Below are 27,958 nucleotides of genomic sequence, written 5' to 3'. Positions count from 1 at the left end.
CAAAAAAAAAAAAAAAAAAAAGGAAACAGAAATACAAACCAAGCAATCTTATGAGGGTGTGTCAAAAACAACCATAATTATAAACAATCTCATTTCTCATGAGCACCCTCCCCGCTGCCCTGTGATTATGCAAAGCATTTACATGCCATAGAATCCATTCTTCCACCTTCATCAGCAGTTGCAAGTGGCACTAGCAGGCTACAGGATAGCTCTTGCAAATTCAATTGACAGTATTTATGCCATGCTGCAATAAAAATAAATTTTACTTAAAGAAAACAAGGTAAATAGGCAATGTATACCTTGCTTATTCAGACTGAAAGTTTGCCACAAACATTTCACAGATTCTTTAAAAGAATGGATAATTTAAATTCACTAGAATTCTTAAACTCTAATCCAATCTGCTACTGAAACGACCTACCATGGCAAAGAAAAGGATGCTTTGGTACCCTACTGTGATTATTTCCTCCCACTTAGCACTCTTGCTGTGTTACACATTCTAGTATTTGATCACATGCACTGCTCTGAAATTAATTTATGTGTACATTTTATTTCTTTGAAGGCAAGAACCATGTCTTAAACTGCAATCATTTTTAATCTCAACAGTATCTAGCATTCTGCTACTCAATTCAGTATTCTAAGGGAAAAAAAATCTTGCACGGGAATTAGGAATCCTGGATTCTATATCCAGTTCTACTACATGCTACCTGTTTGTAAGTCTCATCTCCTCTCTTCATTCACTCATAACGCTAGAGCTCTAAATGTCTTTGACAGAGACAAGTCTTAAGTGGAACCATATGAAACTGCTATTTTTGTAAGTAAAAAAAGTCTGATTTTAAACATTGGCAATTTCATATAGGCCAACTTAAGTTGATATTGATTCCATAAAGTGGCCATCCATAGTCTAGAAACTAGACGATAACAGAATAAAAAGACTGTGTGCATGCACACACACTCACACACTTCATCTTGAAATAGTTAGACTACATACCAGTTTTCATGTTAATGCTGTTAACATATGCACAGTTTTTTTAAACTTCATGTTACTAATTCTCATTTGTCCTTATTGCTAAGTTAGTTTAACGTAAGTTCTGGAAAGACACTACAAAAAAGCAGGCCTGCAAAATCCAGTTTATTCCCAAAGTACACTTCAGGCTTTTGCTAGATTATATCTAAATCATAAAATGCCTTTCATTGCATGGAGAGGAAAAGAAATTCATAAGTAAACAAACAAAAAAATACATTCTCTACTTTGTGAGATGCTGAAATCATGCACAATTAGTATGGCCCAGAAACAAATGTTTCCTATGACTTTGCAAGACCAAGTCTAAGAAGGCATACCCTCAAATCTTGAAATATTTCAAATGACCACTACTTCCTCCTACCGCAGAAATTCATTGTTCTACATTTGAACCTCCAAGGAACGTTTTTCCTAACCCAAACTAAAGGACATCAGCACCAAGGTGACTACTCTCCTTACAAAAAAAGAAAGAAAGATCCTTTGAGTCCTTGTGCAAATCTCCACATTGGGCTCCGCATCCCCTCAACCCGTTCTCATGGAATTAATTGGACACATCTTCACCGGTCCGCGGTTCTTTCATTGCTCTGAGTTAGCAGCATTTAGAGACCTTTCCCGTCACTTTAAAAAAAGGTGCTGACGAACAGCAGCGCCTGGGTGTGGACGCCTGGACGTCACAGATACTTCTCCGGGCCGCTCCCTACCTCCCTAGCATTTCTAGAATCAAGGGGCCTCCGAGGGGACCCTGCCGGACACCCTTTTCGCCCCCATAATCGTGACTGCGCAGCCAGCACCGCCTACTTCGAACAGGGCCAGCAAGGCTACGACCCGCGGGTCCACCGATGGTGACCACAGTCACCAAGATGACGGACCACCGCCCGCCCCTCAGGTCCAAGCCTGGTCCTCGGGATCCCCCGGCGGCGCGGTGCCGCCAATCGGCCTCCCGGGGCTCAAGGACGTTTCCTCCCAGTCCCCGTGGGACTCGGCCGCCACACCGGCAAAGCGCAACTGCAGCCCTGGCCAGGTCCACAGGAGCTGCCGGCAGCCACTACCCAGGGGCGGGCAAAGCTCGAGAACTGCCCCCAGCACGGCCCAAATCCCATTCCCACCCACCGCCGGCCCACTCCCTGCTGCCCTGTACCCTCTCCGAGGCCACCGCCCGCCTCACCTCCGGATCTCACTAGAGGCCACCCAACCTGAGCGCCGACTCTCCGCCTGTCTCCAGTCAACGGAGACACGGAGCGGAAGGAACCCTCGCCTTACGCACGCTCGGAGGTAGGCGAGCCTGCGACCAATAAGAGAGGATCGTCCGATCGTCCAGCCAATCACCTGGGAGCAGCTCGGCCTGACGGCGCTACGTCACGAACGGTCGCCTTAACAACCGCCCACAGCTCTCACTCAGGCAGAGAACCCGCACCGCACCATCTCTCACCATGGTTTGGCCAGCCAATAGGTAGTCGAGTCCCAGCACTAGGGCCTGCCGATTGGTCTAAGAGCCGTGGGGGCGCAAGCATGGAAGCAGTCTAGGCGAAGCCGATAGGGGACCTGGCGGGTGGAGTGTCCCACAGTCCCAGGACCTGACCCGCGGTCGTCCTGGCTGTGAAAGTACCGTCGGAGGCAGTGGGATGAAGCCGAATTAGAGTGTGAGCATAAATGCAGGGTCAGGTTGATGACAGAACGCTCAGTTACTAGTGGGGAGAGACGGAGGGAAGTGGAGGTGGCCCTGAAAAAAGAGGAGCATAAAAAAGGGAAAGTGGCAGCCAGATGCAACTCAAACCTCAAGCTGACCCATATCCGAATCCCAGACCAACACCTTCCTGTGACTTACCCATTAGTGTAAATGGCTCCAGTTACCCGCATCTCTCTCTTTCTGTCTCTCCTGTGTGGGGCATTCATCGCACTCTGTGGATTCTCTCTGAAATGTGCCTCTCCTATGTCTTCTCTGCATTTGCTCTGCCCTCTGCCTGGTGCAGGCCTTTATTATCTGTTACCTAAAATATTGCAGTAGCTTCCCCTAACTGGTTTTCCCACTCAGGCACTTCCCCCTTTCAATCTGTCCTGCACTACTGTCAATGTAATCCTCCTGATAGGCCCACATCGGCAGGACTTTCTCAGATTAAAGAATCTACCACCAGTATGGCCCTACCCCACATTTCTTGCTCATCTCTCACCACTTCCCTAGTTTCAGCCAGGAGTAACTGGCCCTTCTTCAGTCACACTCAGCACCTTTTTACCTCCTCGCTTATGTTCTCTTTGTTTAACCCATTTTAATTGTTGAAATCCTAACTACCCCTTGAGGACATTTCATATGCCACTTCCTTTCTTGATTGCCTCAAACATATGGGATCACTCCCTACTTTGAACACCTGTAAGAGTTCCGTAATACTCTGTGAGTTGTCTTGTTATCATATTGGAAATTTCTGAAGGACAGAAATTGTATTTCACTCAATTTTTAAACACCATATTTTAAAACACAGTCCCTGGAAAATACTATACATTCAGCAGGAGTTTTAATAAACTATTATCTTGCTAGATTCTCATAATCCTGATAACATTGGCATTATTCTTATTTTACAAAAAAAAAAAAAGTTTGTCAGGCAACTTGCTGTAGATCACGTAGAGAATTAGAAAAACTGGGATTTTCATATCTAAAACTTATCCTGGTTCGACTGTACCCCACTGCTCCAGGGTAAGACCTTTTTTCATATTGCTTTACCAAATACTGTACTTTTGAAATGCCCATTATGTGCAACGCACCATGGTGGGCACAGGAGATATAGCAATAAGCATGACAGACATGGTGCCTACCTTTATGAACCTTGCACAGTGAAGAAAACTGAGGTGAACTAACTAAAAATTGCAATGTTCCATCAGTCTTGTCAAAAAAGAAAAAAGAAAGGAAGGAAGGAAGAGTGAGTGAGTACCAAGAGGCTAGAAACTCTTGTCATATTTTTAATGCACCTAGAAGTCTAAAGGGCCAAATATCTCAGAATTAGAAATTACAGATTGTAAACATGCTTACTAATACAATTCAAATAAGGATTATGAAGCTGTTATCACAAAAGGCTTTAGCCCAACATTTAGAAATTTCATTTCCAAATTCTGCTTAATTGAGAACTCTAGTGGGTATATGAGTTCAAAAGCAAGCAATAAAGAAACTCGAATTGTCTAATTTTATGTTCTTAGAACAACTTATGTATCAGTCTCAAAATGTATTTTTAAAGAATTTTTATTGCACTTAACTAATAATTTCTACTTAATGATAAATCACAAAATTTGGTGGGGACACAACATAGAAGGGGAGGATGGGAGGGTGAGATTAAGGAAATCTGTGTGCTTCTCTTGTGTGTTTTACTCTCTGAGTAAAGAGTTCAGAAAAGTATAATATTAATAGCCCCTTTTAAAGTAAAGAATGACCCACACTGCCATCTTAATTCACATCACTGTACCATATGTAAATATGTTGGGCTTCCAACCTTCACTTTTCTTGCTTTTTTGTTGTTATGAGTCATGCTTAAAGATGGGGAATTATAACAACAACGATAATACTGAAATAAATATTTATATAGCTCTATGTGTCAGCCACTTTTCTAAGTGTTTTTATATATTAACTTCTTTAATTAATAATCCTATGAATCTGCATTTTACAAATGATAAAGCTACAGAAACAGAGAAGTTAAGTAACTCACCTAAATTCATGTGGCTTGAAAGTAGCAGAGCTGGAATTTGAACTTTGGAACCTGGCTCCCAAGCACATGCCCTAAACTAAACCACTGTCATATCTTTTACATTAGCATAGAGTGCACTACTTTGTACTAGTATGATTCTTACAGCTTCTGCAGCTCCATTGCAAAAGATTTTTCATAATATTAATGAAGAGTTGTACTTATTTACTTCCCATCACAGTTCCCAGCTGTGTTCAAATTTATATCTTCCAGCCTTGGGCAGTTTTCTCTCTCTCTCTTTGTCCTCCACAATGTTTTTGTGTTTTGTTGTTTTAAATTTCAGGATAATTTTTCTAAAGTAGTACATCGCAAGTGATAATTGGTTACACATAGCTTTTGGCAGATACTATGACTGATTATCACTCTTCCCAAAGATCGAGAAACAGTCACTGTGGACAGACTACTACGATAGGCAAAGGGTTAAGCCCTCAAGGTACAGAGTTAAATAAGAAAACACACACAACCATATCCTTTCCAGATAACATGGTGAGCGTTCTGAGTGAGGTATGCACAGGGTCCAGTGAAAAAGTTTGGGTTGTGTTTTGAACAAGGGGAGGAAGTGGTTTGAAGGTATTCAAGGCACTAAAGTCAAGATTGTGAGCACAAGAATGGAGGTGGCCTAGATACAGGAGAAGAAATTTTACTTGGGCAAAAATCTTAAAAGTACTATGGAAAACAAGAGATCTAAAAGGTGAAGAAGTCATAAGCAGGTTGGCAGAAGATCTCAAGTCCCTACTGGTGACATTTTACATGGCCTAAAATTAGACTCAGGTGTTGATTTTCAGTAGCAAAACTAAAAATTCTGCTGCTTTGTTCCTAAAACTTCCCAAACTGAAATCAATAAGTGAAGCCTCTCTTGAAGTCAGGAACGAAGGTCTCTACAGGAGTAGGTGCACACAATTATAAATTTCTGCTGTCCATTGAGCCTGCTTTCACTGTTCAACTATGTTTCTGTTTGTTTTCTTCCTCAAAGTTCCCCAATCCTCTCTTTAAACTTGTCCCCAGCTTTGTAGAATCAGTTGGGAAGTAGGTTCGAACTGTATTGGAATAAATGTTTTTCTTTTAAAGGAGTTTATTTTCCTCAGGAAAATGTTCACATAATGAAAAAACAGCATGTCTATGATGGAATGTGAGTGTTCATCCCTGAGATTCTTAGGAATTTGGGGCCAAGGTGACTGGTTCACAGAGGAGGTAATGAAAGGCCAAGAAAGGATGGAACAGTAATAAATGTTCCATGAACAAATTTCAATGACCCCTATATGCTTTTTATAATCCTCTCCCTTAACTAACTACTTGATCTTTTGAGTTGTTTCCCAGAAATAATGAATTTTCTGGAAAACAAAGGAGTTGAGATTCTGAAGACCCCATGGCAGACTTCCTGATGCCAAGACTCACCATCCCCCTCAACCTGCCCCATGGCACGTGTCTCCTCCTTAAAAAGCCCATGATCTCCATTAGTGGGACTATGGATTTGAAGCAGCTTCTCCCGTTCTCCCTACATGCCTCTTTTGCATTCTTCCTGGGCAATCCTTGTTGTCTCAGTAATTGGATCTTTGTGCCACGAGCAAATAGATCTAGGCTGAAACTGCCTTGTGGTTTCGATAACAGAATGAAGAACTAATTTTGGCCCAAGTATGAGCACCACTTCTTTTTCAGCAATAGTAAACTTTGTCCTGGTCCCAGTGGGTAAGAGTGGCATGAGCAGTTCACTGCAAAGGGTGTGTATCCAACTCAGCTGTCAAGTCCCAATCCCCTTCCTCCTGTTGGCCTTTGTTCTGCCAATCCTAATCTCTCCCTCTAGCTGGCTCAGCCAGGTTCCTAGCTTTTATAACTTCCTAGATAAAGAAATCAGTTGAGAGAGACCAGAGGGAAATGAGGACAGTAGAGGAAAGGAGGGAGAAAGAACTCAAAAAGAACTGGATAAGATCTTACTAGGCAAGTGTGAGAAAAGACGAAAGGATAAGGATACCAGGGGACCCTCCTCAGCTTTCCTGAGCAACCCCATTGAAGGAGAAGCTGAAGAGCAATTGCTCAAGGCAATACACAAGTAGGCAATCTTTTAATACATAATTACTGTCACTCATAGGCAAAAATGGCCCAGTGTACAGGACTTTAACTATATCTGCTGTAAATTGTAATAAATTCTGCTATGATAGGGAACCCAAAATAAAAGAGGCTTAAACAAGATAAGTATTTCTTTCTTTCTTGCATAAAGGAGACTGGAAATAGCCTAGGACTATCACGGTAGCTCCTGATGCTTTCAAAGACCCTCTGTCTCTCTGCTCCACCATCCTCAGCATGTATCTTCCAACCTCAGGATTACCTTGTGGTCTAAGATGGCAAGTGGAGCTCCAGCCTTCAAATCTGTATTTCAATCCTTCTGAAACAAACAGAATAAAGACGAAAGGGCAAACGAAGGGTCCTTCCAGCTGAGTCAGCTCCCTTTTCAGAGTTTATATCTCAATGGCCAGAACTACAAGGTCATACTTAGCAATAAGGGAGCTGGTGAATGTAATCTTTATTTTTGGCAATGTCATGCCCTGCTCAAAACCACAGAAAGGCTTTCATTTCTGTATCTTCCATCATAGTCCCATACTGGGTGAGCACACAATAAGCACCCAATATATTTGCTGATCTCTTAACTCAAAAACAGAAAACAATTTTACTACCAAGATTTTGGGGGTATAGGAAAGGATAGAAGTCTAATATCAAAGACTTATTATTTTATAAGCATTAGCTTAAAATGTCAATGGCAATCTCATTAACACATAGGCTTGACTTTTAGCTAACTCCACCAAAAACATATAATGTTACAAATGGTCCAACATAAAGAAATAATCTGAGAAACTAGCAAAATATGCTAAAGAGCATCACTGGTTTTAACTCATTGCTTTATCTCCAGCACCCTTAAGATTAAATGAGCGAATGAGTTACAGCAACTTCGCAAGCAGTTTGTGGTTTTGATTTCCCTATGATCCAGATTCCCTACTTTTTCTTCTGAATTTTTTTCTTTTTTTTTTTTTTGAGACAGAGTCTCTCTCTTGCCCAGCTAGAGTGAGTACTGTGGCGTCAGCCTAGCTCACAGCAACCTCAAACTCCTGGGCTTAAGCGATCCTACTGCCTCAGCCTCCCGAGTAGCTGGGACTACACGCATGCGCCACCATGCCCGGCTAATTTTTTCTATATATATTTTTAGTTGTCCAGATAATTTATTTCTATTTTTAGTAGAGACGAGGTCTCGCTCAGGCTGGTCTCAAACTCCTGACCTCGAGCGATCCACCCGCCTCGGCCTCCCAGAGGGCTAGGATTACAGGCGTGAGCCACTGCGCCTGGCCCTGAATTTTTTAATACCCAGTAGGTTCTCAGTGCTGTTTTGCCTCCCACTTCAAAATTTCTTAGGCCTGTGAGTCCTGCCTCCTGGGAAAATATTCCAGTTTTGTCCATATTTGTCTGAGCTGGACTGAACTGAAGCTACAGTTACTGATGCTTCCAAAACCCATGACTTTGGGGGCCCAAAGAGCACTGATAAGTCTTCTGGCCTTGGCTCATCCCTAAAAATCTTACTTTTTCCCCTTCACTTTGCCCTTTCCAGACTTTGGATAACTTGTGCTACTTTAATGACAGCATGTTATGAGATGTTGTTGGTAAAATCTCCCTATTTTTTCCTTCTCATGTAAAGTGAAGAGATTAACAAACTGTCCACTGTTCTCAAGCAAGGTATTACCAAGGTCTCTGTGCCTCTTCTAGAAAGATAGGCTGCATGTGCTCCCCAAGGGAGAAGAACACATAATGTCTCCAAAGACTCTGCTTAATGCCTCTCTGTTTAGAACTCCTGCTTGCTTGTTCTTTTGATATATATGTCACTATAAATAATTTAGGGATAAATTTGTCCCCTGTACAGGGAAAGTTAAAAAAATATAATTCATGTCACCATGGGCTAATTATTTTTGCCCAAAAGAAGACAACAAAAGTGGCCAGGCCAGCCCCTCCCCTTATTGAAACAGTTGTTCTGGAAATCCTACAGGAGCTTGGCCATAAGCTATGGACAAAGCCTTCTGTCTCTAGTCTAGCTCTCACCAAGGGAACCAGCTTTCTTTTGGAAAGGCTGCTTGGATCACCAGATAATACCAATTTTGGTAAAAAGCTCAAAGAACTGATAGTAATATCTGACCATTGCTTGGCATTGTATTTATTAGGGAATAAAGTGAGAGTGAAAGAGTTTGATTAGTCTCTGTCTCTAGGTGCCTTTCTCAACCCAATAAAAAGAAAAAGATAGAAATACAGTCTGGTACAGGCCGAGTGCAGGGGCTCACTCCTGTAATTCTAGCACTTTGGGAGGCTTAGGTAGGAGGATTTTGAGGCCAGGAGTTTGAGGTTGCTGTGAGCTATGATGACACCATTGCACTCTAGCCCAGGCAACAGAGTGAAACCCTGTCTCAAAAAAAAAGAAAAAAGAAAAGAAAAGAAATATCATCTGGTAGAAAGAAGAAAGGCATGTTGATTTTGGCAGGCCTTAAATATAACAGAAGCACTCCTTTCCACTCTGTCCCTGCATACGTATATAAACCTGCTTCCCTTGGTTTCATTCTTATTTTCAAGCAGGCTCAACTGAATCTGAAACTTCAACCTACTTCTTCAGTTGATCCTATTCCTCCTCTTCCATGAGTAGGACTGTCTTGGTTTGGGATACCCCAAAATAGACTGAGGCAAAAACTAGAGTGCAATAGTATTTCTTGGGGATGATTCTGGGAGGTCAGAATAAGAATGCAAAGAAAGTATAACAGGAAAGAAGGAAAGGCCATTGTTGGATGCTTTACTCAGCTAGTTACCATTGTGGGCAACCAGGGCTCAATTCTAACGGGGACTCTCTGAAGAACACTGTGGAGCGCACCTCTGAAGGATGGGCAGGAGTGAAGTGGGACATTTATCTACCAACTCCAGTCCTTCTTTGGTTGAGAAATGCCTTTTGGGGCACACTTCCAGCTTCATGTGTGCAAGGCTGAGATACTGAGAGTTTGGAAAAGCCCTGAGGCAGGAACACAGAAAGACATGATGGTGGGCACTCAAGTAGTGAAGCCTTCTGCTTGCCAGAAATATCCGACCTGTAGCTGAAGAAGAGGCATGACCAGGAGATGTGGCAAGGGGTAAAATGTCTGCTATAAGGATTGCATTATGGGCCACATTACCAGCCTTTCATTCCCTTTATTTTTCCATCAGGCCTTTTTTGATTACAAGCCCTAAGCTGTTTTAGAAGTCTTGTTGCCCTAAGATTATTATAATTCCTTCGTAATGCCTTGGTAATAGTATTTCATTCATAAACCACATTCTAAAGGCCTCTTTTCTCACTCTGGTTCTCCCTGGCCTCTGAGTAGGCTTGGTCCTTATAATTGGTGGTCTTCAACATTTTTAAGCTGGCAAGTACCCTGGCTCACACATGGAAAGTGATCAATATATTTGTTTGTTGATGGCTCTAACAATAGTGAAACTCAGACTCTTTTTAAAAATACTGTTAAGAGGAAATTCTCTATCCAAGTGAAACAAATATTTCTTTCAGTAAGTATTTCAAAGAAAAGGATAACAGGCCAGGCATGGTGGCTCCTGCCTATCATCCCAGCACTTTGGGAGGCCAAGGCAGGAGGATCACTTGAGGCCAGGAGTTCAAGACCAGCCTGAGCAAGAGCGAGGCCCCACCTCTACTAAAAATAGAAAAATTAGCCAGGTATGGTGGCATACAACTGTAGTCCCAGCTACGAGGAAGGCTGAGGCAGGAGGAGTGCTTGAGCCCAGGAATTTGGGGTTGCAGTGAGCTATGATGACGCCATAGCACTCTAGCCCAGGAGACAGAGCAAGATCCTATATCAAAAAAAAGAAAAAAAAAAGAAGGAAAGAAAGAAAGAAAAAGAAAGGACAAGAGAGTTGATGAATAGTTAAGTAGGACCTTATGAAGTGTCTACATACAGATTGAGTTACTATGTTTCCAATATCTAACATCTCATCTTTGTCAGACAGAGGAGGCATATTATTTGTGGGAGATACGTTCTAAAATCAGGGCAAAAAAATGGAACTTTGGCAGTATCTCAAAGCTTTTTTTTTTAAACTGTGTAGGGAGGGAAAATGTCAGAGTCAAAAATACCATTGAAGTCTCTTTATATGTCTTAAAATATAGTATGCATGTTTTGTTTGTACAGATTTGACAATAATTATTATGCATACTATATTTGAAACCCCATGACTATTGGAGGAAATCTATCTGTAGATAGTTAAGCATTCTAAACTTTCTGTCTTTAAGATTTAATTATTAATATTAAATCCTAAAATGAATGGGAGCTAGGTAGGCAATGCTAACACATTCCTACTTGCCTGTGGGACTGCTCTAATCTGTATCATTGCTAATTCCCTACATGCTATTAGATTTCAGATTTGCTTGCTGTCATATTAGTCCATTATTTGTGACGTATTTCGCAAATATTTTCTCCCAGTTTGTCACTTGTTTTTTTGACTTCACTTATAGTGGTTTTGCCAGGCAAAAGTTTGTAAGCTTTTTTGGTTCGATATGGTCTTCTCTTTTATTGCATCTTGATTTTAAATTATTGGCCGGGCGCGTTGGCTCACGCCTGTAATTCTAGCACTCTGGGAGGCAGAGGCGGGTGGATCGCTCGAGGTCAGGAGTTCGAGACCAGCCTGAGCAAGACCCTGTCTCTACTAAAAATAGAAATAAAATTTATCTGGACAACTAAAAATATATATATAGAAAAAATTAGCCGGGCATGGTGGCACATGCCTGTAGTCCCAGCTACTCGGGAGGCTGAGGCAGTAGGATCGCTTAAGCCCAGGAGTTTGGGGTTGCTGTGAGCTAGGCTGACGCCACGGCACTCACTCTAGCCCAGGCAACAAAGTGAGACTGTGTCTCAAAAAAAAAAAAAAAAAAAAAAAATTATGAGTAACTTTTTCCCACACCCAGGTTATAAAGAAATACATTAACAACTCTGATCCCTTTGGACTATATTCTTGCATGTGGTGTGAGGTGTGGATCCAATTTTATCTTTTGCCAAATGGCTTTATCCTGTTTTTTTATGTACAAAACACCCTGTTCTCTGCAGCCACACTTTTTTATAAGGTCTCTCTCAGGGTGAATCACTTCTGTTTATAGTGAGTCACATCAGGTTTCTTTTTTTTTATTTCAAAGGGTACTATTTTCTGAAACTGTTTACCAACTCTGGGGATGTACTTTATTTGGAGCCCTAGTGTTTCGTGAAAAGAATATTGTATTTAAAAGTATTTTCCTGCTCAGGGATTGTAGAAATTTTAAATAATGTGAATGATTTAGTTCCCATGATTAAAGGGTTCAATTTGTGCATGTGGAGTGATTAGGAAACAATTGCACAGCACAGAATTAGTAAAATTTACCTCTTGAGTTACTGCCTAAATACCAAGAAGCATTTCTCTGCACTAGGGCAATCAGCCTTTATGAAGGAGTTGCTTTTGAATTATACACTTCAGCTATAGGTAATGGAGAACCTAACTCGCAGTGGCTTAAACACTTTTTTCCCTCTCATATCAAGAAATCTGGAGATAGGTGGTTACTGGCGTTGGTCCAGCAGCTCCACAGCGTCAGGGACAGCAGTGCTATAGCCAATGCCTTTCCTGCATGGTGCCAAGACAGCTGCTGAAGCTCCTAGTACTACATCTGAGTTCAAAGTAGGAATAGGTGAAAAGGCCTACCAGCTGTACCTGTCTCATTTATCAGAAAAAAGTCCCCTGAACTTCTTCAGGAGACTTCTTATGTGTCTTTGGCCAGAACTCTATTACCTTTTAATGCAAGAGAAGCAGGGAACGACAATGTTTAAGTTTCCTAACCTCTATGGGAAACAACAAGGGAGGACTGAGAATGGTTACTCAGTCAGTCACCAATGGAATCTGCCGCATTGAAGAATCTCATTTCTGCTTGCGGCAAACAATGCCTAGAATGGTACAAGTCTGGAAATGCAACACCAGATCTTATGAAATCTAAGCAAAAGTTCAATACGCAGGATTCGGGGAGGGTAGGGACCTCAACAACATGAGTTCAGGGATCTTCCTGTCAGAGCTCTTCTGTTCATGGCATGCAGCTCCCAACTCCTGGTGTCTGTGCCCCACAACTCAAACGCACGTGTGAGAGGCTGACCTGATCAACTTGTGCTAGTTGTCCACTCCTTGTCAGGACACTGGAGGGGTTAGGTCATGCAATGCCAGCTCCAGTACAGAGGGATTGTGCCTGGGGATGCTTGGGCAAAGGGACAGAATATTTTAATGTATGTGTATAAATAACATGCAAATTTAAACAACTTGGTATGCTGGTATGTGATAACTCGTAATATATTGTCAGATCCAAAAACCCAGAGAAGACAACTGCCCTTCTAAAGAGGGCACTGTGTATGCTATTATGTAGGAATATCTTGATTCCTAGTTTCAGAAATTTAGCAGGTGATGAGTTGAGTTGGTTAGTTTTTATTTTGTTTGGGATATTGTGATATAATAAAAATAAATATTTGGTCTTTGTTCCTGGCACGCAGCTCCTAAAACCCTTGGAATCCCTTGGAATGACACAAGAGTCTTTTGTGTGCTGGGGATGAGATGACCGGCAGCTAGGGGGCTCTAGATAGCTTCAGGATGGGGAGTGGTCCCCTGAAAGACCAGGATTGGGCATGATTAGAGGGTTGGAACTTTTAGGCCAGCCCCCAACCGCCAGAGAGAGGTGAGGGGCTAGAGGTTGAGTCAATCACCAATGGCCAGTGATTTAATCAAGTATGCCTACTTAATGAAACCTTCATCAAGGCCACTAAATATCAGCATTTGGAGAGTTTCTGGGTTGGTGAACACATTGATGAGCTGGAAGAGTGGTGTGCCAGACAGCAAGGAAGTTCTGCACTCCTTCCCACATACCTTGCCCTATGCATCTTCTCCATTTGGTTGTTCCTGAGTTGTATCTTTTATAGAAAATCATTTATAGTAAGTAAAGCACTTTCTTGAATTGTTCTAGCAAATTATCAAAACTGAGGAGGGGGTTGTGGAAACCCTTGAATTTATAGCCAGATGGTCAGAAGTACCAGTGACAATCTGGAATTTGTGACTGGTGTCTGAAGTGGGGACAGTCTTGTGGGACTGAGCCCTTGACTTGTGGGATGTGAAGCTAATTCCAGGTAGATAGTGTCAGAATTGAATTGAACTGTAGGATGCCCAGCTGGTGCAGAAAGTTGGTGAAGTGGTTTTGGAAAACATACCACACAACTGGTGTCCGAAGAATAGCTTAATAGCCAGAGGGTAGCAACTTGTTTTCTATAGGCTCTAAAGACACAAATGGTGGTGGAATCAAGAAAAACAATAAGTTTTAAAAAGAAATAAATGGCTCACACCTGTAATCCCAGCACTTTGGGAGGATAACTTGAGCCCAGGGGTTCCAGACCAGCCTGGGCAACATAGTGAGACCCTCATCTCAACAAAAAATTAAAAAATTAGCCAAATGCGGTGGCACATTCCTATAGTCCCAGCCACTCAAGAGGCTGAGGTGGGTGGATTGCTTGAGCCCAGGAGTTTGAGGCTGCAGTGAGCTATGATCATGCCACTGCACTCCAGCCTGGGGAACACAGTGAGACCCAATCTCTTAAAAAAAAAAAAAAAAAGGCAATGCATCAGAAAGATCAAGGATGATAGCTGTGGATAAAAAAAAGTTACAAGGGCTTAAGGCATGGCAGGCAAGTTGATTAATGGTTCTGAGGTGGATGTTTTTGGCCAGCTGTGGGGCTGAGGTCAGAGGCCTGAGAAGTAGACTAGGAGCTGGAATGGCTTGGCAGTCAGAGCCCAGGATGGGGGACATACTAGGGTCAGAGTGGGTGATGAGGATCCAGTGTCAAGGAGAGAAGTGGGCTCTAGGTCATGTCCCTGAAAACGATTTCCTCAAAATCCAATTTCCCAATTGACTACTTTGCCAAAAACCATTCAAACACCTTAAACAAGTCTGCAACAGTGTCAGGTTCCTAACTGTCAGAAAGCAGAGCCTGGATATCATGGGTGCCCATCTGACTTGGCTAAATCTCTTCAGCCTACCTTAAGTGGGTTAGTCACTTGAACTTCAAGAAACGTCTAATTGCAAAATTTTTCCCCCATCAATTTATGGTAGCTTATATATAGCTATGGTATTAAACAGATTGAGAAATTCAGAGTTTGTTGAAATTTGCAGAGCCTTCCAGGAGACGCGGAGGGGAAAAAGTGCTGATGCGTTTCCTGCCTCTTTATCTTTGCTCCTTGGGCCCATACCTCCAGAGAGTCTCCACCTGCTGGAGGCCAGCTTTGTGTTCCCTGGGGAACTGTAGCTGTGGCAGCAAAACCAGTTAGCCAAAGGCAAATATAGAGAGGTACTTGTGGAGATGGCCCTCTCTGGCTGTGAAAAATGGGTATTCATGCCTGGTTGCTAGCTCTGTTTACTCAGTCTAGCAAACTGCAGAGAATTTCCCAATGTAGCACTTACAGGGAGCGCAGTGTTTTTGTGGCTCCTTCCTGCCAAGGTATTTTGGCTCTTGACTGACTGGGGTTGTCTGTGTGAGACATCTCGCTCTTCAGCATCCTTCCATGGGGCCCTGGGAAGACGGGACGACTGTGCTTATTGACAAGGTGCCCTACACCCTGCCATTTATAGTACTTGACTGTTAGCGAACTTACGCGTTTGGAAGGTACAAAGCTCTTGCAGGTGATCAACACATGCTGCGTACACAGCCAGATGCCTTTTTGAGGGCAGGAAGATCAGACTCTGATGCACAGAGACTTGCGGATTCCTCCATATGTTTTGAAAACTATATGGGAGAAGTAAGAGTACTGATCTGGTGCTCAGGGGAAGACAACACAGAAAGCTGGATGTAGAGAAGGCAGAGCCACAGAATAGAAAACGACCTAATTAGGAGCAGGGTAGCTGGACTTCAAGAGAACTTAGACATCGCTCCTCCTCCTCCCATCCAGCGTCCTTGTTCTATAAATAGCTAAGAAGGCCAGGTGGAATTAGACTGGGATGATGCTAGAAGCAGACTGGATTAGAGGCTGAGGCGTTGTGTGCTCCAGAGGAAGAAAGACTGATTAAAGGGTGTGAAGAGAGCAGTCTCCTGGGCAGCGATGATCTGAGAGCCAGTCCCTAAGGACCCTATTGCTCGCTCTGATGTGCCTGACTCCTTGGACGAGAATCCCCATCTGACTTGCCTGTTTCAAAGTTGATTTCTCCCATGTCTTCCTGTTTAGGTGGTATTTACAAGCCTCTTCTAAACTTTCCACCTGATCATGATTCCTTTTTATACCCCTCCTCACTGCTACCTGTGGATAACCTCCCAGGCCTAGTGCTTGGCTGGCTGGCCTGGTTTTGTAGCCATCCAAGATCAATAATAAAGTAATAAAATACTGGGTATGGAATATCTTAATACCTACTGCTATAGTAAGAAAATCTCACTACCTGACAAAATCTTCAAAAGATAGCAAGGGAGGGAGGGAGAGGCCAAAGTTTCACTAGTAGCAAGGAAGCAAGGGAAGCAGTACAACCTAATGCCATAAACTTTGGAAAGTTTTGCCTAAGGAACCAAAAAGAAGGAACCAAAACCCTTTCTCGCCCTACTCCTACACTTCCCCATTAAGCAAGACAGAGAAATTAGGTAATTTGACCCAATATCTCTTAATAATTCTCACTTTGGAGAGAAATGGACTGAGAGAGCCAATAGACCAGAGAAAAGTGAAAGGAACCCAGGAGAGAAGCCCTTGTCACCAAAGGATGTCAGCAGAGGCAGAAAGAACTGCCAGGGCTCACCATTTTCTATGGGTCCATTCTGAATTAAGGAAGTGATCTGAAGCCATGGGCATAGATGCTGGTCCAATCAGATAATCTCAGATAATAGAGCAAAGCCCAGGTACCATAATAACAGGGGTACATGGCCCCAGAAGGACTCTCCCTTCTTTCTTCCAGTGTTCTCAACCTATGAATAGAACGAGAGTTCAGGTTTAAAGTTCTTGTTCTTAGAGGATGGCAAACAGGTCTTTAATATGGAAAAAGTAACAAGGACAATTTCTTTATATTATATGTCATATATAAACAGAGGGTCCTAGAACAGGATTTCTCAACTTCGGCACTTGATGTTTGGAGCCAGATAATACTTCAGGGTGTGTGTGTATGTGTGGGAGAATATCCTGTGACTTCTAGGATATTTAGCAGCATCCCTGACCTCTACCTACTAGATGCCAGTAGCAACACCCGTACCACCGCAGTTGTGATAACCGAAAAATGCCTCAGACATTACCAAATGTTGTCTCTGGGCAAAATCACCTTAAGTTAAGAATCACTGCTCTAGAGTCTAGACATAACAGCCCACTTTAAACATGAGCAAAAAGAAAAGAAATGGCATGGCAACTAGATAAACATAGTATATTGAGACAATAAATGAGTTAAAGAAAGGAAGCTAGTCAATGAATCTCCTCTAGAAGAAAATATAACTCAAGTAAAAAGAAATTCCCCCAATTCTTTCTTCCTATGAAATAATTTTTAAGAATATAAATTTAACAAAATAAGAGTTCAGAGACAAGGTGGTAAAAATAACAAAATGGACTGAAAAGGGAGATTGTAGTGCTAAGGAAATAAATTGAGCTCCAATACAACAAAACTGTAGAACTAATAAATAAACTATAAATATCAAGGAATTGACTAGACAGGTTAAATACAGAATTACTGACAAAGAGAAAAGCTTGAGATGTTGTAGAAAGTGCAGAGGAAAAAGACAACTGAAAGCAAGTAAATAATAGGTAATATATGTACAGGACATAAAAAGATCATCTATCATAAAGAGAAGTTACTATCCTTGACGTAAAAAACTCTCCAAATGAAACATAACAAGCATTCAGAAGCAAGATAATGGGATGTTGATAAATTATGATGCTAGATTATGGGTACATGGGATTTCATTATATCATTCCCTCTACATTTGTATATGTTTAGAAACATTTTACAATAAAAAGTTATTATGAGTGCGATGTGCACTGTCTAGGGGATAGACAAGTTTGAAGTCTGACTTAGGGGGGTGGGGGGCAAGGGAAATATACGTAACCTAAACTTTTGTACCCCCACAATATGCTGAAATAAGAATAAAAAATGTAATAAAAAAAGTTATTAAGACTCCAAAGACATGATAAGGAACTCGAAGTATTGACTGCCAGTTGAAAGGGCTTGAAATTGATTAAAAAAAAATCAAAGAAAGAGTGGTTGTAATCAAGACATCATCTGGTTTGGTTGCTAAACTTCTTGTATAAAGAAAGAGCTCTTTAGATTCTTTCTGACGAAGAATGTTGACCTCAGATTTCTCTACAGCAACATTAATGCCAGAAGGCAATGGAGTCAGGGCTATAAGTTCTGAGAAAAACTACGATCCAAAAAGATTATATACAACCAGGTTGAACTTTAATTGTAAATGCAGCAGACAGAAATTCTTAAACATGAAAGTACTCAAGAAATATAGCACTCATGAGTCATTCTTTAAAAAATTATAGATGATGGATCTAGCCCCCCAAAAGATGATTTGGGCAGGGCACGGTGGCTCATGCCTGTAATCCTAGCACTTTGGGAGGCCAAGGCAGGAGGATTACTTGAGGCCAGGAGTTCAAGACCAGCCCGGGCATATAGTGAGACCTTGTCTCTACAAAAATTAGAAAGATTAGCCAGGCGTGGTGGTGCACGCCTGTAGTCCCAGCTACTCGGGGGGCTGAGGCAGGAGGGTGGCCTGAGCCCAGGAGTTTGAGGTAGCAGTGAGCTTTGATGATGCCACTGCACTCTAGCCTAGGCAACAGAGCAAGACCTTTCTCAAGAAAAAAAAAGGAAATAATAGATTAGGATAAATTAAAGGTCTAACATACACGCAGTTACAGATTCAGAAGAAAAAAGAGAGAATGAGATAGAAGTAATATTTGAAAATCTATTGATCAAGAATTTTCAAATCCTGAGGACAAACACTAACCCACAGATTCAGGAAGCTCAGTGAACCCCAAGCAGTGAGCCCCAAGAAGCCTTATTACTGATAAAGATAAATATTAAGACAAACAGATGTAGGCACATATAGTCAAACAGGTGAAAACCAAAGACAAAATAAAATCCTAAAAGCACCCAGAATACAAAAGGCTGAATTCCTTCAAAGGAGCAACTATAAGGCTGACAGCTGACTTCTCACCAAAAAATGATAGAAGCCAGGAAAAATGAAATGAAATAATTAAATGGCTGAAAGAAAATAACTCCAGTTTAGATTTCTATGCCAAGCACAAATATTCTCAAAAACTGAAGGTTAAATATAAACTTTTTCCTCATGGATACCCCAATTACCCTGATTTGATTAATTCACATTATATGCCTGTATCAAAACATTACATATATCCTATAAATATATACAACTATTATGTGCCCATAATTAAAAATAAAAAATTTTTTAAAAAGATGTTTTCAGACAGCATAATCCTAAATCCTTGTACATGCCATAGCATAGCTTCCAACTGTATAAAGGGGAAAAAAACCTGAAACAACAGAGAAACAGACAGTTTCATAGTCATAATGGAGTATCCTTATGATACTTTCCCCAAGAGGTGAAAGAATGAGTAGTAAAATAAAAAAAAAAAAAAGAGAAGATCTGAACATCATTGATAAATTTATCCTAATCGACATTGACATATAACTGGTAGAATTCACATTCTTTTAAGTGTACATGAAAATGTAACAAAATTGACCCTAAGTGCTGAGCTATAAAGAAAACCTCAATAATTTTTAAAGGACTGAAGTCAGTCAGATTATGTTATTTGACCTCAGCGGAATTAAGCTAGAAATTACAAACAAAATCCTCCACATCTTGGAAATGAAATAGCACACTTCAAATATTCAAGGGTCAAAGAAGAAATCACAAAGGTTATTAAAAAATCATTTGAGTTGAATGATAATAAAGATTCAACATATTAAAACTGTGCAATGTGTTTAAAGCAGTACTTAAAGAGAAATTTGTGGTCTTAAATACATATATTAGAAAAGAAGGTTAAATATCAAATGCTTAAGCTTCCTTCTCAAGAGTCTAGAAAAAGTATATAAAAGTAAACCTAAATAAAGTAGAAAGAAGGAAATAATAAAGATAAGAACATAAAATAATAAGATAAAAAACAAACTTACAGCAGAGAAAAACAAAAAAGTTAAAAGTTGGGTCTTCAAAAGGATGAAGAAAGCTGATAAACCCCTACCAAGATTGACTAAGAAAATAGGAGTTTGAGACCAGCCTGAGAAAGAGCAAGACTCTGAGATGCCGTCTTTACAAAAAGTAGTAAAATTAGCTGGGTGTAGTGGTGCATGGCTGTAGTCCCAGCTACTTGGAAGGCTGAGGCAGGAGGATGGCTGGAGCCCAGGAGTTTGAGGTTGCAGTGACCTATGAGGCCACCCCTGCACTCTAACCTGGGTGACAGAGCAAGACCCTGTCTCAAAAAAAAAAAAAAAAAAAAAAAGTGCCATGAAGGAAACAGCAAACTTCACTAATCATCAGGGAAATGCAAACTAAAACTACAATGAGATACTCCTTACCCCTATCAGAATGGCCATTATTAAAAATTAAAAAAAATTATAGATGTTGGTGTTGATGTGGTAAAAGGGAATGCTTATACACTGTTGGTGGGAATGTAAATTAGTACAACCTCTATGGAAAACAGTATGGAGACTCCTCAACGAACTAAAAGTAGATCTACTATTTGATCCAGCAATCCCACTACTGGGTATCTATCCAAAGGAAAAGAAGTCATTCTATCAAAAAGACACATGCACTCATATGTTTATTACAGCACAATTCACAATTGCAAAGATACAGAATCAACCTAAGTGCCCATCAACTGATGAGTAAAGAAAATGTGGCAAATATGTATACCATATGGAATACTTCTCAACCATAAAGAAGAATGAAATAGTGTCTTTCATAGCAAGTTGGATGGAACTGGAGGCCATTGTCCTAAGTGGAATATCTTAGGAATGGAAAAACAAATACTGCATGTACTCAATTATAAGTGGGAGCTGGACAGTGGGTATACATGGTCATATATAGGTGTATAATGGACTTTGGAAATTCAGAAAGGGGAAGTGGGGGAGGGATCAAAAACTATCTATTGGGTACAATGTATACTATTTGGGCTATGGGCAGACCAAAAGCCCTGACTTCATCACTATACAATTCATCCATGTAACCAAAAACCAGCTCTACCCTTGAAATCTATTGGAATTAAAAAAAAAAAAAGAAAACAAGAAAACAGCAAACCAGAGATACACACAAAATACAAATAAATGTCTCTGTTATATTTTCTTATGATAATTTCCTTATGATAAGTTTCTGAGATAATGTGAATATATCTTCCTTTTTTACAAACATATCCTATTGATATCCCTGGATAAGAAGGGAATAAATATGTCAAATTAAGCCTGCATTAATATATAGATTTAATATAACTCCTATTAAATCCCCGGCAGGAATTTGTTCCTTATAAACAAATCCTATTGATATCCCTGGATGAGAAGACAGAAGAGAATAAATATGTCAATTTAAGCCCACATTAATGTGTAGATTTAATATAACCCCTACTAAATTCCCAGGAGGAATTGGAGAGGCAAGTGCTTGACAAAATAATCCTAAAATTCATGTGAAAAAACTTTTAAGAATGCAAGGAAAATTTTACAAGGAACATTTAGGGAGACAAGGATTCCCAGATACCAAAATATAAGACCACAATAATTAAAGGTTTATAAATAACACAAAAATATGAAAACTAATGGAACACCAAAAAAGCCCCTAAATAGACCTTTTCATAAATAATTATTATAATATATAACAGCAATTTAATATGTACTCTAATGCAATTGGGAAGAAATGGATTATTCAATAAATCAGTGGCCCCCAAAACTTTTTTTGCACCAGGGACTAGTTTCGTGGAAGACAATTTTTCCAGGGAGGGTGTGGTTTCAGGATGATTCAAGCACGTTACATTTATTGTGCAGTCAAACCTCTCCGCTAATGATAATCTGTATTTGCAGCCACTCCCCAGTGTTAACACCACCACTTCAGCTCCACTTCAGATCATCAGGCATTAGATTCTCATAAGGAGCATGCAAGCTAGATACCTCACATGCACAGTTTATAGTAGGGTTCACCCTCCTATGAGGATCTAATGCTGCTGCTGCTGCTGATCTGACAGGAGGCGGAACTTATGTGGTGATGAAAATGATGGGGAGTGGCCATAATACAGATTATGCTCCACTGCCACTCACCTCCTGCTGTGTGGCCCGGTTCCTAACAGGCCACAGGACTGGTACTGGTCCACGGCCTGGGGGTTGGAGACCATAGCAATAAATGATTGAGGATCAAGGGTTAGGTACTGAAAAAAATCAATCATTTAAGGCCATCTATCGTTAACCTAAATGTCAGAGAGAGAGACTCTCTAAAAGAAATGATATTTACTTGGGAATAAGCATTACAATGGAAATACAGTGGGTGTATTCAGGGAGGTAAAGGAAGACAAAGGTTTTTAAAGGGAAAATGAGAAGGATTACATAATTGTTTTGAGACAATTATCCTTGGATACAAGGATCAGTAATAATGGTGGCAACAGTCCAAGGTTGGACAGGCAGTTGCTAAACAGATGTCCTCACAGAAGAGTTTATGTGTGTAAGGTTATGGTGGACTTTGTGCAAGGTTATGGCTTTTGCAGAGTCATTTGTGATAGTTCTTGTGCAACAAAGGACACATTATACATGATAGTCCGCCCCCCCCCAGTGGGCTTTGGACACCACAATATATCAGGACCTAACCCCACAAGGTGAAAAACTCCCCCACCTGATGACAGGAAGGAGATGACAACATCCCCATTGGTCAAGAAAAAAAAGGGGGAGACACAATGTCACAAAGGAGGAGAGGCCAGAGGAAAGAAAAGGAGAAACCCAAAGAGACCCCAGTGCCGCTGTCTGCTGGGACGTGTGCCTGCTCCTACCACTTTGGGAGTGCACTGTAGCTTACTGATGACACAGACACCCCAGTGCTGCAGTCCTCTTGGATGCACGTCTTTTCTTTACCCCTTTAAGAGTGGACTTTGGCTTTAATAAACTTTACTGCTTGCTGCTTTAAAACTGTCTCTTGCTTTCACTCTTCGATGGTGAGAACACAAGAATGGAGGAGTTCAACAGCCAGTAACATTAAACAACTGTAAATTTGGACCAAATATATAAAACAATGATTTTCAAGACATTGACCATCAGGAAGCAAAGAACAGTGATCTGGGAGTTGTAGGGAACAAGGAAGGTAAACCCTCTGAGTGTCCCAGCTCACTGCCTGGAGATAGGGCCCATGCTTGGCACAGGGAGAAGAAACCAGGAGGAGCCCAGTGGTCTCCCTGAGTTGAGGAATGTAGTTTAGAATTTGGGGAGGCTAAGGCAGATAGAATTTGCAGGCAGAGGACCACAAAGAGGTAGAGAGAAAGACAGAGAGAGAGAGAGAGCCCAGAGTTCTGCAGTGGAGTCTGTCAAGTCTGAGTAATGATCAATGCAAATGTGTGAGGAAACCACTGAGGACAGAATCATGATCATAACTCTGACCTACTTTTAAGAATTTATCCTAATTGTATGTGTGCAGCCAGAGGCACACAATGTGGTTGTGCAAGTTGTTTACTACTGAAATCTAGTCTGTGCTTTCCTTTCTAGCTGTGTACCCTCTCCCTGGGGCAGGGGATGATTAGACAAAGGAATTTTTTCCACATTTACACAGAGATGCTATCTACTCATGAAACTGTGAGAATGCAAGATTGCCTCTGCTCACATGGGGCATCTTTCTCTAATTTTCATAAAGGTTTATATAACAGATATTTGTGGTAATCCTATCACATACCTCAGCCCACCTTGGATCTCAGCCACATTGCAGTGGACAGTTTCATGATTGCTCAGTATGACATCAGCTGACAGTAGCCTTCCTCAAGCTTTCCCTGGGGCAAAATTTCAGTCTGGGAGGGTGAGAAAATTAAGGGCAACCTGGATAAATGCTCCAGTGCTTTGCCTTTCAGTCAACAGTTCTAGGGTGTTCTGTATACTTCTCAGAGAGTCCTGGCAACTTTTAAACCCTTCCTAATATTGGCTTTTCCTTCCTCCCTGTCTCACTCTTCCTACTCCTTCACTCCTGTTTCCTGGGATCACCTCTCAATAAACTAACCGTACCCAAGCCCTTGTCTCAGTGTCTGCAGAGTGGCAAGTGGAGTGGGGGCTTAACTAAAACAGCACTGATGGACTAGCAGTGTCTTGCTCTCATATGGGCAAAATAATACACTGCAATGTCATTCACCAGCAAAGAGGTGCTTATCAATAAGAGGCTAGTTAAATAGATTTGGCACATCCATACAATGGAATATTATAAAACTTAAAAAAATGGGCAAAGCCAGATGCATTTGCAGCAGCACATGCCTGTAATCCCAGCTACTTGGGAGGCTGAAGTCGGAGAATCCCTTGAGTCCAACACAGCAAGACACCAGCTCTTAAAAAAAGAGGGAAAGAGAAAAAGGCAAATCCTCTATGTGCTGATATTAAAAGAGCTCCAAGATATATATATGAACAACATATAGAAAACTTTATATAGTATTTTGTATTTTGTGTGAAATAGGGAGAAATGTAACACATATTGTACACATATAAAGAAATTTGGAAGAACGAAAGGATACATAAACCACTGGCAGTAATTAATTATGTTTGTGGGAGGATTAGGAACTGGGCATATTGGAGCAGTGGTGGGAGGGAGACAGTTCCTTATATGCATATACAGATACATATACATAAATATATAACACATAGAGCATGATACAACTCTAAAAATTACATACGAAATCTTCCCTTAATCTCACATTTCCTTCCCACACCACCCTCCCTCCTTCCTCTCATAAATAAAGTTCATGAAAGGGCTCCATTTCCTCATCTCCTGTAATATACTTTTTAATCCATTACTATCTACTTTTGATCTCTCCCCACTGCCCTTAGATTGCTCTCATGTCCTTGTCAAAAAATGCCCATGGATGATTTCAGTCCTTTTCTTACTCCACTTCTTGGCGTTGTTTGATCCCATTGACTCAATCTCCCTCTTCTGTCTCATCTCTCAACACATCTCTCACACTGTGGCCCAGCCCTACTATTTTCTTTCCTCAGACTTCATTGTCTTCAAATATTTTATCATTTCCATCTGAAACAATGTCCCCCAACCACCTATCCTCACCATCTTCTCTTTGTCTGGCAAAGTCTAACTCATCCTTCAGGTGTCCATTTAGGTGTTACTTCTACTAGGAAGACTTCTCCCGCCCACTAGACTGGATTAGCTCCCACAGTATCCTCGACTTCTATCATAGCACTTTTCACACTGTAGTACAAGTGCTCGTCTCATTTCCTGCCTCTGCTACTACACTATAAGTTCCTTGAGGACACGTACCTTGTCCGCTCTATCCACTATGATTAATTCTCTATTTTTCTTCTAGGACTTATTAGTGTCTTTTGAGTACAAACCCTAAAAAACTCGTGTTGAATGGATGAATGAGCCAAGCACGTCTTACAACAGGAGTCTAGAATTTCCCAAAGATTTTGGTAAGGCCAGACATGTGTTGCAGAGTACTGAGTAGCCCATCAAGGCATAAGAAGAGACTGAAAGGCAAGCTTAAGTTTTTAAAATATGTGGTCTCATTCTTAGTAGTTGGTTTTTAAGAGGAATTTCACTAGACATACAAACTTCCACAGTATAGTTGACAAATGTTATAGAATATCTTTGGAAAAATCTACCACATGGAGCCTAAGACCCCCTCTCATATCAACTTGTTATTTTATAGTCTCCTGAAAAGCAAATGGACCCACATTATCTACTGTTCTTAACCAAAACATGTCAAAGTCTATTTCACCTTTCATACCCACACTGGTAGATAAGCAGTAATGCCTACAAATCCCCTGTTAAATATCCTTTTGCTAAAAAGTCATGCCTCATGGCTTTTTTTCTTTATTGCTATAAATATTAGAGAGGACCTAGTCTCCCAAAGAAGGTAAAAGAGGATTATGTTTGGATGGCACCATGGGCCCACAATCTATGCCCTGTGCTATTTTACGTTATTGTTCTTGGTATATATGGTTGTCAGATTATGTTCACAGGGCTCAGCTATATCACTACTAGCATTGGAGTCTAAGACAATTCAAAAATTGAAAAATCACACCTGTGGACACAGGACAAAAACAGTCTCAGTAATATCTGGGTATTACTTGGCACTACATTTGGTAGCATTTAGAAAGTGAAAAACTTTACAGCAGATCTCTGTCATTTGATTCTATAATTTCTTTCTTTTCTTTCCTTGCCTTCCTTCCCTTCCTTCCTTTCTTCCTTTCTTTCTTTCGAGACAGGGTCTCACTCTGCCTCCCAGGCCGAGGTGCAGTGACACACTGCAGACTCCAACTCCTGGCCTCAAGTGATCCTCTCACCCTGGCCTCCCAAATTGCTGGTATTACAGATGTGAGCCACTAAACCCAGCCTAACTTTTTTATTGCTAAGTCAGATTTGCCATCTAAACTGTTGCTCTTTAAATTATGTAGGAAATGTTTTACCTTGTCCTGTCTTTAAATACCCACTAGATGTTGCTAAAGGGCTGTGGAAAAAAAAAAAAAAAAAAGATTTCTTCCAAGGCTTCTGAGTTACTACTGATTTAGAGTTCAAGGGAACCTTAGAAATGTCAGAAATAGTAAAGATAAAAGCCTAAACACAGATACTGGAATTATACCTTCAAAAGATAGGAAGAAAGTAATACTGACTGAAGAAGGCTGGATATATATAAAGGCAATGTTGGCATAGTTGAAACTCATGCATTAGCATTTTGACACTTATTTGTCAACTAAAGAGCAATTTTAAATCTTCAGAAATTACCTTTCCCAGTGCATCTGAAACTAGACTGAAGGTTCAGATCAGGTTTCAAAAACTGGTACAAACATTCTGGGCATTCTCAAATTTTAAAATCACTATTTTCTGATTATGAAAGTATTTCATTAACACTTAAACAATTTGGAAAATATAGAAAATTATAATGGAGAAAATAATTACCCAGAACCCTACCACTCAGGGTGACTATAGTATACTATAAAATTAATATATATACATGATTAATATGTTATAGATTAGTATTAATTATATAGTACATATTTATGATATATAACATTATATTATGTATATCTTCATTCAGTGGAAGTTATGTAGCATAATAACAAAACAAACACCTGTGATGCACTACACAACTAAAGACATAGGGCATTACCAGTGTTTTTGAGTCCCATGAGAACTCTTCTCCATAATGTTCATCTGCCTCTGAATTGCTACCCTGAATTTTGTTTTTAACTTATTCCTCTTAAGTTTTACACATATGAATGGGTCCTAAATAATATATTATTTAATGTTTCGGTCTTTAACTTTGGTAATAAATGTTTCTAAAATTCATCCATGTCACTATCTTCATTGATTTTCTCAATCATAAGACACTCCATTGTATAAAATACCACAGTTTACCCATTCTCCTCTCGATAAACATTTAGATCTAGTCTCCCATGGAGGAACAACTGGGTTGTTTATATTTTTTGGCTATCATAAGAAATGTTGTGCATTCTGTCCTGGTATTGTGTAGGGATTTTTCTAGAATTGGAATTGCTGGGTTGCAGATTGAATGCTCAATTTCAGAAATGCTACCAAGCTCCTTCCCTACAGTGTTTAAATCAATTTATATTCCTGTTAGTGTAAGAATTTCTGTTGCTGTGTAGCCTCTGTTCTCAGACTTTTAAATTATTGCCAATCTGCTGAGTGTGGAATTTCATTATATTATGGTTATAATTCGCATTTCCATGATTGTACCTTTTTATATGATAATTGCTTTTTCTTCTTTCATATGTGTTCTTTCTTCTTTAAATACCTATTTAACCCTATACCAATTGTTCTTCTTTTTCTTATTGATCTGTAGGTATTCTTTGTAATTCTGGACTTTCAATTTTTTCCTAGTTATATGTGTTTTAAGAGTCTTCTAATTGGGAAAGAGAATAGTGTCTTTAGATAAACAGAAGTTCTTAATTTTCATGTTGTACAATTTATCAATCTTGTCCTTTTTGTGTGCATGGTGTTTTTGTGTC

General features: G+C 40.5%; 1 protein-coding gene across 3 annotated transcripts in view; it reads right to left on the bottom strand.

Annotated features, from left to right (window-relative positions):
• HMGCR (3-hydroxy-3-methylglutaryl-CoA reductase) overlaps window positions 1–27,958 on the bottom strand; it is a 54,039-nt gene that overhangs the window by 18,859 nt on the left and 7,222 nt on the right. Inside the window, exon 1 of one of the 3 annotated variants that reach the window (XM_045566410.1) lies at window positions 16,559–16,577. The exons of 1 other annotated variant lie outside the window; for it this stretch is intronic. The gene's annotated coding sequence lies outside the window, so the exon portion shown is untranslated. Of the gene's footprint in view, window positions 1–2,183; window positions 2,560–16,558; window positions 16,578–27,958 lie in introns of those variants that run through there. One more of the 3 variants, XM_045566408.1, reaches the window with a different exon arrangement.

The sequence above is a fragment of the Lemur catta genome, chromosome 12 (genome assembly GCF_020740605.2).
Source record: "Lemur catta isolate mLemCat1 chromosome 12, mLemCat1.pri, whole genome shotgun sequence".
Taxonomy (NCBI): Eukaryota; Metazoa; Chordata; class Mammalia; order Primates; family Lemuridae; genus Lemur; species Lemur catta.
This window is presented reverse-complemented; position numbering and strand designations above follow the sequence as displayed.